The sequence below is a fragment of the Lycorma delicatula genome, chromosome 10 (genome assembly GCF_047948215.1).
Source record: "Lycorma delicatula isolate Av1 chromosome 10, ASM4794821v1, whole genome shotgun sequence".
Lineage (NCBI taxonomy): Eukaryota > Metazoa > Arthropoda > Insecta > Hemiptera > Fulgoridae > Lycorma > Lycorma delicatula.
The window spans coordinates 111,079,486-111,099,933 of record NC_134464.1 but is presented as its reverse complement, the minus strand read 5'-3'; the positions used below and the strand labels follow the sequence as shown (position 1 = coordinate 111,099,933).

Sequence of the window (20,448 nt, the reverse complement as noted above, 5' to 3'; positions counted from 1 at the left end):
TGAATGATTTGTAGCGTGTGAAAATGCCATGCCTGACCAGAATTCAAACCCGGGACCTCCGGATGAAAGATCAAGACACTACCTTTCGCGCCACAGAGGCCAACAAGTGTTATTAGAACATGTAATGTGCAAAAAATTATACCGTAGTATCTTCCCGAATAACAATTTTTTCAATGAATTTCCAGTTATCGCCAACTTTTTCAGGCAAATAGCTATTTTAGTCAGGAATAGTTTTCAAAATTAATAAGAAAGAATTGTATTCATATTGAAACACTGAATTATAGAATGCGGTATGAAGTACAACCATTGTTACGTTGCGAATGAAATTATATATTTATATATGAGAAAATATTTCACCTAATACAAGTGGATGTACGCAACTTTTTCAAGGAAATGACAACCAATGCCTTGCTTTATAACAATCATACAGTCTATATACAAAATCATTTAATATTGATAGGGTTTTAGTGGCTCAAATCAAAACATTAGAAACATTTTGAGAAATTATGTTGGTAGCACTGAAAGCATCTACAAGAAAAATTTGTGTAACTATATTAATCATTATAATCAATCTCTTTACTCTTGCTGAGATGTGTTTCTTTTTTTACTATATTTTCTCTTCAAGACAAAGTATAATGAGTTTTCTGGCAGTCAATTTTTGTTTCAACATGCATTTTGACGTACATATATTAGAAAAATTCCGTATGAAAGCAATATCCAGTACTGGTTCAAAGAAATAGGACGTGTTCTCAAATAAAATTTTCCGAGAAAGTCTATATCAGAAGAAATCAGAAATCCTAATAAATCCATGATTCGTCAAAGCCGGAAGTTACAAATTCTAAAAAATGGATCATAAAGTTCTACATAAAATATTGCACTTGTATGCATACAAAAAATTCAGTTACGTCAAGTAATAAAACCATTTGATACAGAAAAAGTACGATCCTTAACAAAGTTACAAGAAATAACTGGAATGTGTTATTAAATTTTCTATGTTAAAAATGTTAAATATTATCAATGTAACATTGTAGTAGCTTGAGATGAAATGGGCTATCAGAAAATAAGATTATAAACGGCAAAAAAAATTATTAAAGCTATAATAAATACAAATTATATTAATAAGAAAGAAAAGAATTAAAGATAAGCGAAAAAGCAAAAGTGAAGTCTGAAGTGCAACCTCAGAGATGAAACATATGTTGTTTGGATCAGTAACCTAATGGAAAGCACTACGAGTTCTAAAAATGACTATGCAGCAGAATAAAGTCTTTTAACTGCAAAAAAAAAAAATAAGAATCAAATATTTTTTCAAGAAAATAAACGGAAATTTACTGATATAAGTTGAATTAATTTACCTTTAATATTGTAACAAGACCATTATAACGTACCTGAACAATGGATTCTTGCCAATTAAGAAGAAAGTAGTAGAAAATATAATAATGGGAGGAATCCTAAAAGAAACCTTATAGTAAAGCAAAAAGGTCGTTTAACAATCGTCCTTTGTAATACTTCCCGCTGACACACCTAAACAGATATTGTTCAGTGAAAAGGGGTTACCGGACCAAAGTAGGAATCTCATGGGAAAATGTGAGGGCATTCTCACGTTTCGAGTTGGATCCGGTCCTGCAGGTAAAGAGGAGGACACACCGGGGAAGACCAATTTGCACTCGGTCTGCGAGCGAATCTAAGCGGGATGTTAAGATGAGACTTCTGCAAAAGAGTTCTAAGTGAGGAGTTCGATGCGATTAAGGTAAGATCATAAGTAATTCTAGTGTGGACAGTAGATGAAAACAAGAAATGGTTCGGTGAGTACTAAATTTCATTCGTAAATTGTTAGGGTAGTTTTATGCAACTACTATCAGTGCTGTTTCAACCATCAGCGTGCGTAAATCGAGTTTTTTTCATCCTCCGTGATCAAACGCGTTTTTTTTTTCGGTGGAAAATATATTTTCAGACCATAAAGCCAACTTCCCAGTTTCAAAGTGGCTTCAAGAGGCAGCAAAAATTCTGTAGATTCTGTTTTTTACATTTGTGAGTTAATGGTGGAAAGGCAAGAAAGAAATATAACAAGTTTTGTTCGACAGGTGTACCTCGCGTATTTCGGAGTGAAAATAGGAGATCAAGACAAAACTTGGGTACCCCACGTGTGTTGAAGAACTTAGACGGTGGTCAAAGGGTTAACAAGAAGCGTTCAGATTTGGAGTTCCAACGGTGTGGTAAGAGCCACGAAATCACACCAACGATTGTTACTTTTGTTTGACTGGTTTTCACGGTTTCAGTTTGAAGAATAAAAAAAGAATCGTCTATCCAAATATTCCATCCGCTTTATGCCCGGTTCTTCATAGTCCAGATCATTGTCGATTCCATCAGAAAACGTACCTGAAATAGACGGTTCCGCAAGTGATTAAATGAAGATAACATCGAGAAGTAAGAACTCAGAGATAACTGTGCACCAGAGATTTATTCACAGCCTGAACTAAACGATTTGGTTCAATACTGTCATCTGACCAAAGAAAATTCAGCATCGAGCTTACAGCTGGCACCTCATTTTCCTGGTTCAGATACAGAGAAAAGAATTTTCTTCCATATTTTTCGAAAAAAGGAGAATTAGTCTTTTGCAGTGATATACGGAGACTTTTGACTGGATTTAAAATTCCATACGAAAGTATCGGTTGGAGATTGTTCATAGACTCGTCCAAAAGAAGCGTCAAAGTTGCCCTTCTTCACAATGGCAATACGTATCCGTCAATACCTGTCGAACATTCTGTTCATTTAAAAGAGGGTTACGATAATTTGGAATTCGTTCTTGATAAAATTAATTACTACAATCGTAAGTGGATTACGTGCGGCGATCTCAAAATAATATCGATACTCCTAGGACAGCAAGGAGGATAAACAAAAGTTTTCTTGTTTTTTGTGTGAATGGGATAGTAGAGACAGAGAAATCACTGGATAAGGAAAGACAAGGGTAGGTGAAGAGTAGTTTCCAAAGGCATGTCGTACCTCATAAAAATTAATTAAATATAAGTAAAAATAAATTAATTTAAAAATACACTATAATAGACATTAGCCTATTTTATGGCAATTTTCATTAGAAATTAAGAGGTCAATGACCCTCCACGTCCTCCTCTTCAGACCACTCAGCTGTTTAGCGATAAAAATGCATATTATAAGCCGAAAAAGTGACTATTTGTATTAATTTGTTATAAAGAAAAAACGTTTTGTATCTATTTTATTGTATCATATATTCGCAATTTTTCAACTTTTTACAAATTTTGGAATTTGCGATTTGCGAAAAATCCTGACGTAATGGAAAAAAAGTAAAGGTTATTTTAGGATTTAGCGCTATAAAATATATAAGAATCAATTAACAAAAACTAAAAAACACAACCATCACAGGCTTGTGTTGTTAATGCAGGTTATGCAATAGGATAGAAATACCGTGTTTAAGTTTGGGATAGTAATAATGAATGAGGCCATTGCCATTTATCTATAAAAGACTATATTACAAAAAATGCACTAAAAATACAAAGTTCGTTTGTATACAAGTGGAAATAGTTACGAAATAGTTATTTTATCTTACAAAATGTATGTAATAATATTCCAAATTCAAAACTAAAAATATTAAACATATAAAAGAAATGTTTATTTATATTTAGTTTATCTAAACCCGGTTCTATTTTCGTAAAAAAAAAAAAATAATAATTTAACAAATAACAGTGTTTTAAGAAAAACATGGAATTCATGATTAGTCCTTTCTCCTCGTTTTAAATATTTGCTTAGTTATATGTTTCAAAAACAATGTATTAATTAATTTAAATAGCTGCAGTAAAATATTCGCGTGTATTTAATTCGTTTAAAAAAAAAATAAATAAAAAAATACGTAATTGATAAACAATGTAATATGTTGATAGTAATGATTAAACGATGACGATGATAATAATAACAACAAATAATTTAAATAATTATTTTTTGATAGCCGTTAAAACTGTTTTTAATTTTATTATCGACCTTACCTTGATCTATTTTAAACTTATGTGACACAGCTCACTATTCTCTCTTTTGTTGAACACCCCCTATTGTTGCAATAAAAAAAAAAAAGTAAATAGATGCTTTAATAATACTCTGTTCAGTCAGATGATGACACCTACATAAGTCCGTATAGTTCACATTATACCAAAATGTTTATGAAAATTTCATCTCCCTGAAACAAAATAATAATAATAGAAAGAGAAAAAAGCACGAGAGGTAGTGGAAAAGTGTATCGTTAACACACGAAAGAGATAGAAATATTTAATAATGTTCTTTCATGTGGATTCATAAGTACTTATGTTTATGTGCGAGCGTGTTAATGACGTTAATTTAATTTTATGAATCATTTATGCATAAATACCTACGCATTTATTCATATCTACTTCTAGATGAGTGACAAATCTACAAGGCATTTCATGTTTGTACTAAATTTATTGTAAAAAGTATATTTATACAACATTTGTTATAAATATAATTAATACTCACATGTATATATATATATATATATATATATATATATATGTATTGTGTGTGTGTGTGTGTGTGTGTGTGTGTGTGTGTGTGTGTGTGTGCGCGCGCGCGCGCGCACGAGAGGGTTTATATTCATGAGTGAGAGTTTATGTGTTCTATGACATAAATTTTCGGAGAAAATAAAATACATGCATAAATAAATAATTCAATGTTTTTTTCTGTATAAATTCGTATATATATATATTTTGACCGTTTTATATTATATATATATATATATATATATAAAACGGTCAAAATTTCAACCTTTCTGAGAGTTTTTCGACCACTGCGGACATTGACCAAGTTATTAATATGTAAGATCCAAAAAAAGAATTTATATAAAATTATTTAAATCTAATCGGCTTCCTAGCCATGAAAAATGAATCTTTATACAAGTATTTTTCTTCCAGTATCCAACTTGAGAAGACAGATATAGAATAACAGTTTATGATATAAAATAAATACTTTATTTAGATAATTTAGAGAGGAATATCTGAACCTCTCCCGATAAAGACCGGATTGAGACAACGTGATGGACTTTCCCCACTGGTATTCAATATTATACTGGACTTCATAATTAAAATTTGGCAAAAGGAAAATCCCGTTAAAAAAATAATAGGAACAGATAAAAATTCAATAAAGACTAATATATTAGGATTTGCTGATGATTTGGCCTTACTAGCACTAAATATGGAAGAGGTTAAAAATAAATCACCAGCCTAGAAAAAATTCCCAAAGGATTGACCTGAAAATTTCTTATGAAAAGACAAAAATAATGGATTTCCTCTGTATAAGCAAAATCAAAGTTATCATTTTAAATCATTCACTGCAGATTGAAGAAAAAACAAACATGGCAAAACAGAATAACTAAAATTAAAAGGAGCACGAAGTCTAACTTGGCAAATATACAATCAAAATGTCTCAATAAAATCCAAAATTTATCATTGTAACACAGTAGTTCTACCGGTGGCGCTTTTTGCTTGTGAGACTATCTTTCAGATTAAGAATGGAAGTAAAACGGACCAATTACTTAAAACAGAAAGCCGAATTATCAGAACTTGTTTAAATAAAAGTTATCAAAAGGATAGATTCTGGCGAATTGCCACAAATTAAACAATCTGCAAAAAAGTTTCAGTACAATGAAAAAACGAAGGATTTTCCATTTTTTCCACGTATTAAGAATGCCTGAGAACCGAATTCTAAAACAACTGGTCACAAGGAATATTAACAAAAAACCTGTGGAAAATATGTTGGAAGAATCCAAAGAGATCTTCAGGAAATTGGCTTGAGGGTTGAGGACGCCTGTGATAAAATGAAAATTAAACTACGCACTTCAAAACAATAGATTCAACGTTAAAAAATTAGAAAGGCATAACAAAGTGGAGGTTACAGACGAGTTTAGGAGGCAACGATCCGATAGAATGAAGAAATAATGGAAAAATCGAAAGGCCGGACTAATACTGAAATTTAAGAGGAACTGAAATATGGATGACTAAAATGGTCCAATGTGTCCTCAAAAAAAAAAAAAATAAATAAATAAAAACGAAAAATAATTTAAAGTTTCGAAATAAGGAAATTATTTGATATTTTAAGGAATGCAATTTTATCTAAAATAATTGGACTTCATTAATTAATTAATTAACGACGAATTTTTAATTATTTATTTATAATTTTTAAAAAAAACTCATTTTTCATTCCATATCACAGTTATAGAAAAATAATGGGAAAACCGGCTTTTAAATTTTATTTTATTTTATGATTGAAACCTAAACTTAATTCACCAATTTCAATAATTTTTTATTTATTCATTTTTCTATTCATTTGTTAATCCATCATATGCTCGAGTCTTAAGCGTGAGAATATAATACCGGGTGAATAAAAAAAGACTTCACAGCTTTAAAAGAACATAAAAATTTGTTTATAAAACTTATAGATTTGGTTGAGTTCTCATTTCATAGAAAAACATATCAAGTTGTCACTCGACATTCACTTTGGATCGATATGACTTCCATTTTTAATGCGACATACATCCCTCATGAAGTCGATTTCATTCCAGATTGTAGCCAGCAAGTCCAGGTGTTACTTCTGCACCTGCGGTGATAATTCGAAGTCTTAATTCAACAAGATTATCGGGCATGAACGCGATATTTAATGAAACCTCACAAAAAAAAAATCTAGCGGGCTCAAGTGAAGGGAGCAAGGTGGACATGCATGACTGGACATTCACATGCAATCCACCGACTTGGGAATCGATTATCAAGAAAATCTAGGACTTCTAGACGGTAGTGAGATGTTTCCCCATCTTCCTGATAGTAATGGCATCCATCTTGGTTATCATCATCTAACTGTGGAATTAGAAAATTTAGAATCATGTCCAGCTAAACGATACCATTTACGGTTGCCTCCTGGAAGAAGAACGAGCCATACAGTCTTTGTTTCCTTAGGGCGCATTGACCTTACGGCTGTCACAAATGTGCTGCAAGGTTTCATTAGCTACCACTGATGTGAAAAGTTAACTCATCACTAAAAATTACATTTCATGAGTGACGAACACGGAGAAAGATTCCATCAGGATATTTCTATAATGGAACAAAGATATCAGGGCCGTTGGAAAGAATCGATGCTTGCGAATTGCTGAGGTCTATGTTAGGGATGCTCCGGAACTCACAAGAGGAAAGCCAAAAGACAACGATCTCATGAAGCCACCACGTGAATCTCTTCAGATCCAATTAACTGCCAGGTATTCTTCCATCAATTAAGAACTCTTAGAATGTAACTGTCATTAAAAAAATGTCAGATGGTCTTTCTATGTTTTTGTTATATGTAATTAAAATGTATCGTTTTCTCTTAATCCGTTAAAATAAAATACTTCCACCTATTTTATATCACAGAAACTGGAGCTAATAAATATTTTTCTTTGTCATATTTGTTTTTCTCAACCCAAAATTAGTAAGATTTGACTCGTGAAATGAAGAAAACATTCAAAAAAACGTTTTTGGTTGGGCAGTGTTTATTTTTTATAAATTTTTATTTAAAAGGCAGTTTTAACCAATACTAATGTGATATCCGTGACTAATTAGAGATTAGACTTTTATATATATAGTGTACACATATTCGTACACAAGCACATTACTACATATTATGCAGGCTGATTGATTGCTCTTTATTTACCCCAAGGTTCTAAGTAAGTAATCTATGCCAAAATTTAAAATACATAGCGTATATAAAAATAAACTCCCTATGCTATACTTATACAGTGGTACTTAACTAGTAGTTGTAATAAGAGTTTTCGTTCGTTTAATTCTGAATTTTAATTGGCTCACTCAATAATAGAGGCTAAATAGTAAATAAAATTGTAAGTATATCTATTATGGTATTTTGGATAACGTTAATTTTTTTTTTAAATTTGGAGTAAGGTTGTAATTTCATAAATTTCATTTTGATTTATTTTAATAATAGTTCGGCAAATTCATGTAAAAGAAAAATGTATTATTTAATCATGTTTATCACTTACCGGTTGTTTATTTTTTTTTAATTTAAAGGTCCAGGTTGCTACTCCATGACATGTGTCATTTGTTACGAAAACATCCGATTTCAAGGTCAATGGTTTAGTTTTTAAAAAGTTTTTTTTATTTGAATGACTTATATATTAAAATTCAGTTCTACAATTTTAAACATCTTAAATATGTTTTTCATTCATTTATTTATTAATTTTTTTTAATTCGTTCTGAAGAAGTAAAGATCTGCGAAAGTTCTGAACAGAGATAAAAAAAGAAAAATAAAAAAATTTATTTTTAAATTTATTTTTTAATACAACCAGAACAATGTCGCAATTTTTTTAAAGTGTTATTGATTTCTACGGTCATTATTACTATCTATCTACCAGAAAATTACCAAAAATACTCATTAAGATAGCATGAAATGTTCATTAACTTCGATATCTATTCTATGGTAACCAGTTTATTAAACGTTTGACATGGAGTTAAAATTTATCCATATTTCACATTTTCCAAGTACCAGGATTCTACTCTAAACTCACCGGGTTGTTCTAGTGGTGAACTCGTCATTGCAAATCAGCTGATTTCGAAGTCGAGAGTTCTAGGTTCTAATTCTTGTAAAGGCAGTAAATTTTATACGGATTTGAATAATAGATCGTAGATACCGGTGTCCTTTGGTGGATTTTTTTTTTTGTATGCATCATTTCTTATCCCTCCTCTGGAGCTGGACACACAACTAAGCCTTAACACAGCTCCAGGGGGCGCTTTCGCCTCAAACTGTCTCGTCGAGAACTAATGTTCCCCTCAAGCAGCCGGAATTCGGTCTTTTGGTGATATGCCATGCCTATAATGAGGAGACCCCAAAGGGTTCTCCAACCGGGAGAACCCATTGAGAGCTTATCAACGATATACCATAAGTGGTACTTATTTTCATTGGTTCCAGAGTTATAACCAAATGAAATTTTAATTAATGAAATATTTGGATCTTATAAGGGGAAGGGCACATCGGTTCGAATCAGACTTCATCTCCTTTTTTTTAACTTTTTTTTTTTTAATTTAAATATACTGATTTATTAATAATTATTAACCTCTGAGTGTAAAAAAATTGTTACGATAAATAATAATTCAATAATACCAATAAAAAAAAATATGAAAAAATATCAGAAGTTATTAATGAAATAGAATTTTATGTACTTTACATTTTAGAAGAATGTGTATATGCAGTTTAATAGGCGTACAAAGAAGTCATGTATTGTCCGCATCAGATTTTTTATTTATGTTGAAAGACTAAAATTATGTTAAAAAGTTGGAACCAGCCTAATCTTGATTTTTTATAATGAGTTACTTTATCGACCTATTTCCTAATCGTGTCATATCTATAACAAAGTTTTTAAAAAATCCCTGTTTTAAATTCAGTTTGTAAAGAGAATTTTGTTTTAATATTTTCTGTAAAAGTTAATCGCATTATCAATTTTAGCTAGAATTGTTTATATACTCCAATTTTAATGTAATAAAATAAATACAAGATTTATAATTATTTTTTAAGTTGGTCTTAAGATTATATAAAAATTTTTATTACTTATTCATTAAGATTCATTCAGGTATTGTTATGACAAATAAACCTATAGTAAAAGCTAATATAGTAAAAGCTCTTCAATGGCGTTTTACGTGAAAATTAATGGAAACGAAACGAATTTACGGTTTTACATATTTTTCACTGATGACAATTCGTAATAATTTTAAAGGTCAAACTGTTACAGTCGTAATTGTGAATATTTATTAAAGGATAAGGAATAAATTTCGCTCATTAAGGTAATTTATATGTATTCATATTACTCTAACGAAATTTGTTACATCTTTTTGTTGAAAAATATAAATTTAGAGTAATAGATACAATTAATGTATCTATTATTTTACTAGAATTATCTGGAAATTTAATCTGCTTTCGGATTCAACCGAAACAGACTCTTTTTTTGAAGTTGTGAGCAAAGAAACCTTATCAAGGGACTCCCATGTAATCCAATAATGTTGTTCTTATTATTGTCTGACTATTTAAAAGAGATTAGTTTTATTCAAGAATAAATATAATTGAAGTTGGGAACAGTTCTTGATTTTTATTACTCCAGAACGGTGTACTCTCTAATTCTTTTAAAGCGTGACAATTAGATATTAAGTCTACTTTTTCCATTTTATCATTTTATCGCCAAACTAGCTAAAATAGAAAAACTTAGTACAGTTCAAAAGGATTGAACAAGTATTACCCTTATTAAGATATTTGAAATATATCACTTCAAATTAATTATGAATTCAGTCGTACATTTTCACTTATGACGAAGATTCTCTCATAATTTCCAACACACATCCAAAACATGGGCTTAGTTGTACGCTCTATTTCAGTCCAGGATTGGATATAATTACAAATTTGAAGATAAATTTATCCATTCTTCAAGCACAATTAAAATAATTAGATTACTGAAATATGTTAAGTAGGTATCAGAATTATACAAAAGAAATCATATTCTCTGCTTAGTAAAAGCAGTGAATGAAATGCATCTTTTAACAATAGAAGCAGTGTACAATAAATTGTTGCGTTTTCAGTATTTGTTCCAGTCTTTCTTACAAAAGTGATACTTGTAAAACACCTAAAATACGACTCATAGATTTTCCTGAAAGTAATGATGTCTACCATACAATCAGCCTTGATTTTGAAAAGAGAGACAGTCTCACTTTCAGCAATGCATATTATGTGCTTGTGGCGTATAATTTGTTTCTGCTCAGTTAAAATGATAATGGAAAACCACTTCACTTTTCATTTTTTCTTCTAAGTTTGGCACATTGTGCTTAATATTATTAAAAAAAAAACTACTTAATTTTCCGAAATGATTTATGGAATAAAAAATTTAATTTTTCCTGATTATAAATTTATTTAAATCGTTGCTATCTACTTCAGCTACTTACAGCGTAACCGTACTTACAAACACCATTTTCTCGAAATTAAAATTTGAAAATAAATAGCTGTCGTTATTAATGATGTTAAAAGATAAATGTTCATAAAATAAATAATGATTATTTAGTCACCCAGTTCAAGAATTTTTTTTATCCATGTCATTAATCATTTTTTAAACAACAGACAGACATCTAGTAAACTCACAAACTATCGCTTGTTTTAATTGTACGTATAAATACCTACATTTTGTCAATGGAATTTGATCGTTTAGCTTCACTCAACGCAATTTTTTTCAGGATTGGTTAGTTTGTATCTAGATAAGAATAGATCTGAATATTTACCATATATGTCATCTCTTTTCATCCTAGAGTATTTAAAATACTGATTATTTTGATCTGATATATTTATAAAATGTAGAAAAAAATTATTTTGCTATAAAAAGTATTAAAGAAAATTCAGAATAAACGATTGTTAAATTTACCACTGTTTTGTTTACTAATTTTCAGGAAAAATCAAGTACTAACAAATTAGGATTATTATCCTAAGGGTATTCAAAATAAGTTTTATTTCCTACATGATTATTTTTTTTTAGTTTTCCTTTTTTCGGGTTGTTTATTCTAATTTTATTATTCATAATCAAATTTATCATATTTTAATTTAGATAATTAGTTATAATTATATTTATGTATAAATATTAAATATATATGATATATGAAAAGTGGTATGTGAAGTGGCGCTCCTAGCGGACGTTTATCAGTCGGTCCATATAAGGAGCCACGGCTCGTGTTGCCAGTTCTGTGACGTAACACGCAAATTCTCTAACAGCGCAGTCCCTCTGTGCGTCGGTTCGGCCCACGGCCTTGCCTCACTTCACCGCACGATAATACCCCAGGACCCCCTGTATGCCCCTACCACATTAAATTTTTACAACAGCTTCTTCATTTCTCTGCTTACAAGTACGCGTCTGTGTGAACTGGATTATTTATTTATGTATTAGTGATTTTTTATGGTATTTATATATATTTGTTTTCGACTACTAATGTACGCACGGATGTTTTTACTGCTACATCAGTTTTCCACCTCCATAACTTCTTTTTTCTCCATTCAGATTTGCACTGACACTGCACTACTTAAAATATATACGTAAACACATACGTACACTCACAAACCACATAAATATATGTACATATAAACACAAAAATTGGAATTTAAATTTTACTTTTCTTGACTAAATAAATAACGTATATCTGACCTTCATTCAGATTTCTGTGTGAATTGAAAAATGACACATTTCAAACAAGAAATTCTTGCTTAGATGAACTTTATGTTTTTATCTTTTATTATTTTTAAAAGGTAAAAACTTGTTATAATAATAAGAACTTTGTTTTTTAAATTAAAATATTTCATGTATTTATTACGTACGTTATTTATCTCTGTGTGTATAATTTAAATTCTTTGTTCCCATTTAAATAACTTTAAAATCCTTGTATTTGCATTCTTTTATAAAAATAAAAACTGTTAAATTTTGTTACTAAAATTATTAAAATATTCGGTACTTATGTATTAACGCCACCGCAGCTACAGGTTTATTTAAAAACAAAGTAGTCAATCGGATTTCGGTGGAAAATGGACCGAAACAGAATATAAATGGTTATTTATATTTATTTATTTTATAAATATAATTTAACCAAACTTAACCTACGCTCGCTTCGCTCGCCATCCTTGACTAATTAATACTGTAATTTTTTGAGTATTTATTTAATAAATTCAGTAATTACAATTGTTTATTATTTAAATAATGAAATTGCATTAAATTCAGTAATTACAATTGTTTATTATTTAAATAATCAGATTGCAATAATTACTGAATTTATTAAATAAATACTCAAAAAATTACGATGTTAATTAGTCAAGGTTAGCGAGCGAAGCCAGCGTAGGTTAAGTTTGGTTAAATTATATTTATAAAATAAATACTTATTTATTTATGTTAAACTCTATATCGGCCCATTTTCCACCGAAATCCGATTGACTACTTTGTTTTTAAATAAACCTGTAGCTGCGGTGGCGTTAATACGTAAGTACCAAATATTCTTTTTTATTCGTTAGCGTAAAATTTTAAGAAATCTTTGTTACAAAATCTTACTGGTTTTCATATTTTTTTATTTTTTATTTGTTTTGTAGTCCTATTATCGTTTTAATATATATAATATAACCACATTGTACAATTTTAAATCTTTCTCTCCTAATAGACCGATCGAAAAAACTCATTTAGAGGGAAAAAAATTGTTACTTGAACTTTTACAAGTTTAAATGGTAAAGGGGCTTATAATAAACATTAAAATAATAAATGCGTGAGCGGGGATAGTGGAGGGTTGATTTAGGGAGTGTAAAAGGGGTGAAAAATGATATTATTGCGATTTCCGGCGAAAATTGATGTCAAAAAAATTTGTGGTTATTTAAGACACAGAAAGGTATACTTTCACCAAGTTTCGTCAAAATTAAATTATTTTTGCGGAAATTAAAAATAAAAAACGAAAAAAAATTTTCGCATTTTTCTCGGAAATTTTGAGGTTATGTTAAAAAGTGACCTCTACAAAAGTGTAGATTTTTGTATGATCTACAACTTTTGTAATAAAAAATTTTTTTTTCAACCCTCCACCATCTCCGGTCACGCATTTTTTTTTTTACGTTTATTATAAGCCTCTTTACCATTTCCATTTATAAAGGTTCAGGTAACATTTTTTTTTTTTAAGTGAAATTTTGTTGGACTATAAAAAAAAATCTTATAAAATAAAAAATATGTTACAACAACAAAATAAAAAAAGAAAATCCTCATTATTTAAATTCTACAAAGAAAAAGCAATTATTATCAAAGTTGCTATTTTAAAACAGAACTCACCCGTACGTAATGGAATTTTTTAAGTAAATTTCAACCAATTAATATGCTTCAATGATTTTTTTATATTAAAATAATTTTATAGACATAATTTTTGTTTAATTAATAGAGTCCGAGAATGCAAATTAATCGAATTATTTAAACTCGCGTATTAAAGGTAGCTTTAGACTATAGTTTTAATCGTTGATAAATTACTCTTTAAACTGATATTCTCTTTTAGTTTTTAATATCTTTTTTAATACTCTTAAATACCATCAAGCATTTTTTAATTTATTTTTACATAGATTACTTTATAAACTACTACTTCTTTGCAATGATAATTTTTTTTTTTTAAATTCATGATATTGACAATAAATAAATCAGTCAATGGAAAGAGTATAAAAACCAAATCTGTAGCCTCGAGTTGATATTCTTCTTAATTATTTATTTTATTGATATCTTTTTAATTATAACAAAAAAAAATCCTTGTGCAGTTCGGCGCAAGAACTTCGACTTCGATTCCGATGCCCTCACTATTTCGTTGTCAAACACGCACTGATTTTCAGAGTACAACACATTACATGCGTTTGATTAACGAGTAGACCTTAAACACACAAGCACAAAGTTTCAATTACCACTGTGTGACTCTAATGCATAAGCGCGTATGAAAAATACACCTCTACACGGTCAACGTAACCTCAATTGAGGTTATATTTTCTTTTGTTGAACTTAAATTGAGTGTAACTCAAGAATGATTCCCCAATCTTCATCAAATTTCCACATGCACAACTTTACATAGACAACTGTAGTATATCTAAATTTAAATGAGATTGATGTTATAATTTTGGAGAGTTTTGACCCCCAAAATTTTATACGTGAATGATATTTTCGTAATCCTAATACCTCGAAACGTAAAGAGTTTTCAGTTTCACCCCCCAATCACAGTGAAATTAATACCGTACTTTTCTTCCAAAAGTGATAAAAACTATCGATTATTAAGTAAAACTAGTTAATATGCAAGAAAAATCTAATTTTTCCGTTTTGTTCTTCATTTTCTCCATAGACCTCCATAGCGGGATATAAGCACTTTTCTCGTTCATACAGAAATTTTTGGGTTCCATTCCCATCCATCTTGGCATTTTTCATACGATATAAATATTTCATGTTTTCTCATATAACTTGAGCTTATATGATAAATTTATCACGTATCAAAAACAAAAAAAAAATTATAAAATAATTTCTAGCCTACAATACACCTAAAATTGAATAGAGAAAAGTGGAATTTGTTGATCAAATTTACTTAAAGTTGTTTTTATTCAAATTATTACTATTTTTTTCTCTTCGTATATCAGAAGGGTACGTACAAGAATAAAAGTGCACAAGGAGATTATAAAATATTCATTAGTTATTATAGGACGGAGCTACAAATAGTAGCACCTTACCTGAGCCAATCTATCGTATGTACGTAGAACAAGCTGGCCGATAGAATTCTCTTAAATTAATCTTATCATATTATACGATCTAGAATAATAAATAAATAATTATAACATTTTAAATTTACCGTTTATTAACTAAATTATGTGAATACAATAATTATAAAAAAATATGTATCACAGCATCGTATGTTTTTGAGTTTCTTAACTAAAATTAAAATTAATAAATTGGGTAAAATTAATTCATTCAATAATCAGATTAGTTAAAGTTAATTAATAAATTAAGTTAAAAAGAGCAGTTAAGGGATAAAAAGAAATTTTAATTAAAAAAAAAATTGATTAGTAGAAAAAAATAGATAACAAAAAAAATATATTAAAAGTGATGGATGAGCGTAGAAAGTATAAAAATTTATAAATGAAGGTAGAAAACTGTATTATGGGTTCTTTAATAATAGAAATCAGTATAAGGTGAAAAAATGAGAATGTTTTGATCCTTAAATACCGGGTGTACAAAAACGAATATTGGGGTTTTAACTTTTATTAATAAAAATATCAATCTTTATCTAAAAATATTTTTTGATAAGGTGTTCAATGTAAGTGATAAGGCAAGAATCAAATAGCCAATAAGACAGTTTTAATTGCGCCAAAGATCGTAGAATGATTCCCTATCTTTCCGCTTGACAGCGCCACTACCAAATATTGCGACTCCTGAATGTAAATCATTCTGCGTTTTGCAGTTTGCAAATATGACACTGTAATTACAATTCGATGTGCGTTCCGTAAAATATTTAATTGTAATCCTCCGAGTCACAGTAACATTCGTCGATGGTATAATCAGCTTGAAACGTCTAGATAGATGCCTGTCTAAAGGGGAGGGTACGAGACGACCGACGATTCTAAAGGAAATGTTGATGTCAGGTAGTCTTTCCAAAGTAATCTTAAAAATTTGTTAGGAAGGCCGACTGCGAACTAGCAATGCCAGTAGCGGCAATGTGGAATGTTTTAAGGAATCGCCTACAGAGCTCCATTATGTTTACAGCTGTTACAGACTTTGAATCATAACGACTACGCTTTACGTAGTGACTTCACAATGGAAATGTTACAGCTTGAAAACGATGACTTTTTTTATCGTATTGTGTTTAGTGGTGAGTCAACATTTCAGTGCAAAAGTTATCACATATAATGTCAGTATCTGGATGTCAGAAAATCCCAATGAACTTCTACAATGTAAAATGGAATCTCCAAAATTAAATGTTTTCTATGCGATATCCCGACAGCAAGTTTACTTGACGTTCTTTTTCGCCGAAGCAAGCATAACAGGGGTATTATTTGGATATCCTGCTTACATGGCTGTTTCCTCAACTACAAGACGAACCAGAAGATTTTATTTGACAACAATATGACGCGCCTCCTCACTTGCATATCTCTGTACGGGATTAGGTAGGATGACGTTTTCCCCGAACGCTGGATTGGTCGGTATGGACCTGAACACAGAGCTTGTTTGCGGTGGTCTGCAAGGTCACCCGATCTAACCCTATGAGGGATTTTCCTTTGGGGTTTAATAAAGGATCTTGTATGCGCCTCTGCTTTTATTTATCTACCTAATTTGAGTCACAGGATTTAAACGGCTGTCGCGTCCATTATTCCAGATATGCTGATTAAAGTATGGATGAACTATCGGCTCAACTATGTGTTCCACGTAAGGAAAGGCATTAACATTCAACAATTGTAGGGACAAAATTTAAAAGTTACTTTATTATTTTATTTTAATTCATTATTATAAATAAAATTTAAGAGATATTAAATAGTTTAAAACCCCGATATTGTATTTTATACACGCTGTATAGTGAATAAGAGAAAAATATTGTTACTTTGAAGATAGGATACCAAAAAATTGAGCATAATATGTGGTATAGAATAGTAGGAAATTATTCATTAGAAAATTAGATCAAAATCGGAAGTGAATGGAAAACCATTGTTGTTAGGCAAGCAGTAAAGAATAGCAGATTACAGGATTTTATTATGGTGGGAGTATACAAAGGGGGGAATATCAAATAAGGCTTCAGAGCAGAAAAATGAAATTGATAACGATATTAGAAGAGGCTCTGCTTTAAGGTCAGGATTTGATAGATCTCTTAAAGAATTAAAAAGAAATAAGGTACTAGGGGTTGATGTCTCATTCAGGAGAAGCAGATCGAAATGAAAAAGATTTTGAGACGAACATAATATGTCCTAATCATTTTATAAAGAAACGAACTAGGTCGATGGGTCAAATATTAAGGCACTTTTTTCTTCTTTTTTTTAGCCTCCGAGACCACCGTTAGGTATTACTTCGGAGAATGAGATGAAATGGCAATTTTTTAGCTTGTAAAAATACCATGTCTAACCGGGATTCGAACCCGGGACCTCCGGATCAAAGGACGAAACGCTATCACTTGAGCTAAGGAGGCCGGCTAATATTAAGATACCTGGGTTTAATTAATCTGATAGAGAGATGTGTAGAGAGGGTAATAACTATAGAGGAGACAAACATTGGTATTTCTAAAATAAATACATAAGTACTTTGGATAGAGTAAATATATAATCAGATAAAATATTACCACAGAGCAGAAAGGAATGGAAAATAACATCAAACCAATCAAATGACTTATAATTTAAAAAAATAAATAAAAATTTGAAAACTTATAAAAGTGTATAAGATTTGAAGACTATAACACTTTGATTTCTGCTTTCACTAAAATGAGTACGATCATAATTAACGCATTTAATTCTGTGTCAATCCGTAGATTATAGCACGATTTATTCCAGAAAATGGCATAGTTTTCCTCAAGAATAATGAAAAGCATCCCATGCCAGGAAAAATCCCATTACCAATATGCCAAATTTACCAAAATACAGGTGATATTCATCGCTACAAGTGATTCCTTTACTGTAATCAGTACAGGATGTGGTTGTATAGTGAATAGGAAGAAACTTCTCATAGAAGGAAACTCCAACAGGTGTCTCTTACATCTCAGTTGCTTTAAATGTTTTACAATCATAAAAAAAACTGGGACGGTAGAGTAAAGTCAAAAAGTAGTAGCTTATATCATTTCCATATCGTTCCAATTTAATATTAAGTTTATTTGGCTAATGAAAAATTATAATTGAACAAGAAGTTGTTAAAAATCCTTATATTAATTGAAAGAAAACATTATCATGGATGAACTGCTGATAAGTCTTATTTTCTTCCCTCTTTTTAAAGTTCTATATTTTTTCACTAGGATTTTAAAAATTAAAATTTAATGTACTCGGTTAGGATGATGCATGTACCCAAATTTTAGGTAGATTTCATAAGAAAGTTACTGTAATGGGTAACATGTTTCGACTTCCGGAAAATTTCGACATATCTTCACGTTTCACATCCCCCAGACACCAAAACCAGTTCATAAGTCTATATATACATTTATATATATATATTTCACATTCTTGTAGACACGATAACTGCCGTAATTTTGCACCAATCACTTTCAAATTGATACACAAAATATAACGACCCAAAATCTCGGTCGAGTTTGTTAACGGGCAAAATCGGTTCATGGAGGTGGAAATGGAGGGCTTTTTTAAAAAAAAAACAGAATGTCGCTATAACTTTTTTTTAAGTAAAAAATCGAATCCGTTCAGTTTCTACTATTCTTTGGATAAGGACCTAAAACTTACCTAAGTAATGTTTTTTGGTATCACCGACGATTGGCTCAGGAGGTGGAAAAAATGGAATATCGAAGACAAAAAATCATATTACCCTTAATAGGCACAGTACCTAATTGGTTTAAAGTGGTCGTTAGAACTCTAAACATTACCTAAAACTTTTGTCGGAAACAATTTTTGATATGGCAAGGGATGACCAAAATGTTGCTGGAATTGTAAGAAGATGGGGGATTGTCGTGTGCTAAACACGTGAAACTTTTTTTCACATGCAACCATTGTCGTATTGAGTAAATTTGAAGTTTTTCTTAATTTTAAGGTGGAAATCTTTTTTATCCCCTACTTAGCACGGGTGAAATCTACCTCCGCCTTCCGACGTGCCGAACGGGGTGTTTTTAATATTCATGAATCAATCCATACCAGTTTTTTCAAACGATTTTACAAAGTAAAGACGTAAATCCTAATTTTCTAGATTGATTCTTCAGTGCCATTATGATTGCTTCCTTACTGGTTACTCCAGGAAAAGGATTTATTGGAATGAGTTTTTATTTTGTTTTTTTTTTAAATAGTATTTTTCCGCTTTTTTCCTTTTATTTCTTCTTTTCCCTTTTCACTTTTTGTAGTCCTTTCTTGACTGAAGATCATTAAATATATCAAACGTTTTATTTTTTTAATTTTCTTTTATTATTTTTATCTGGATCTACCTTTTTAAATGTTTAATTTTTCAGCTCTTTTGAACGACAGTAAATCTCTTCGAAGAAAATATTCAAGGACAATAGTTAGTTCTCTTCACAAAATATTTTTAAGGACCGTTAGACAAAAGGATAAATCATAGTAGGAAAGTTTTTTATTATGTTTTACTGGTAAAATAACCACTTTTATAATGATCTCTTCTGCAAAACACTATCTGTTTGTTTTTATTAGATGATGATACAACTAAAAATGAAAAAATATGTCACTAATGCATTTAAAATAAAGTTAGAATAATAAAAGCTGATTAAATTGCTATTATATTTTTATTTTTTTAAAGAAAAAAAAGAAAAATATTTATTTTACACAAATATTTGTAACACCTTCTTTTCATTGTATGAGAAGAAGGTGTTAGTAGTGGATACGATAGAATTTTAAATTATTTATTTTTAAATTGTTTTAAATTACCAACCTTCCTCGGTCTCACCAAATCAGTAAAAATATCAAACGTATTAAAGTTTATTATATTATTAATGATTTTTACCTACTTTTCTTTAACTTAAAATGGTTCAACCGTGTCATCAAATATTAATCAAACTCATTTCCCGACGTCATTCAGTGGTGAAATTTTACACAGCGACATAAATCGGGGGATAATATAATATTTTACTATAGTTAATTTCTATATTTTATTTATAGAATATTTATATCTAAGATACAAGGGGAATATTTTGAGAAAAAAATCTGAATCGATACGATGTATCGATCCGATTGATTTTTACT

The 20,448-nt window shown here is 30.0% G+C and overlaps 1 protein-coding gene across 1 annotated transcript in view; it reads left to right on the top strand.

The window, feature by feature from the left end:
* Positions 1–7,782: 7,782 nt before the first annotated feature.
* The window catches only part of Mf (myofilin), a 117,988-nt gene continuing 105,322 nt past the window's right edge, over positions 7,783–20,448 (top strand). The window contains exon 1 of the mRNA XM_075376270.1: positions 7,783–7,894. The gene's annotated coding sequence lies outside the window, so the exon portion shown is untranslated. The remainder of the gene's footprint in view (positions 7,895–20,448) is intronic.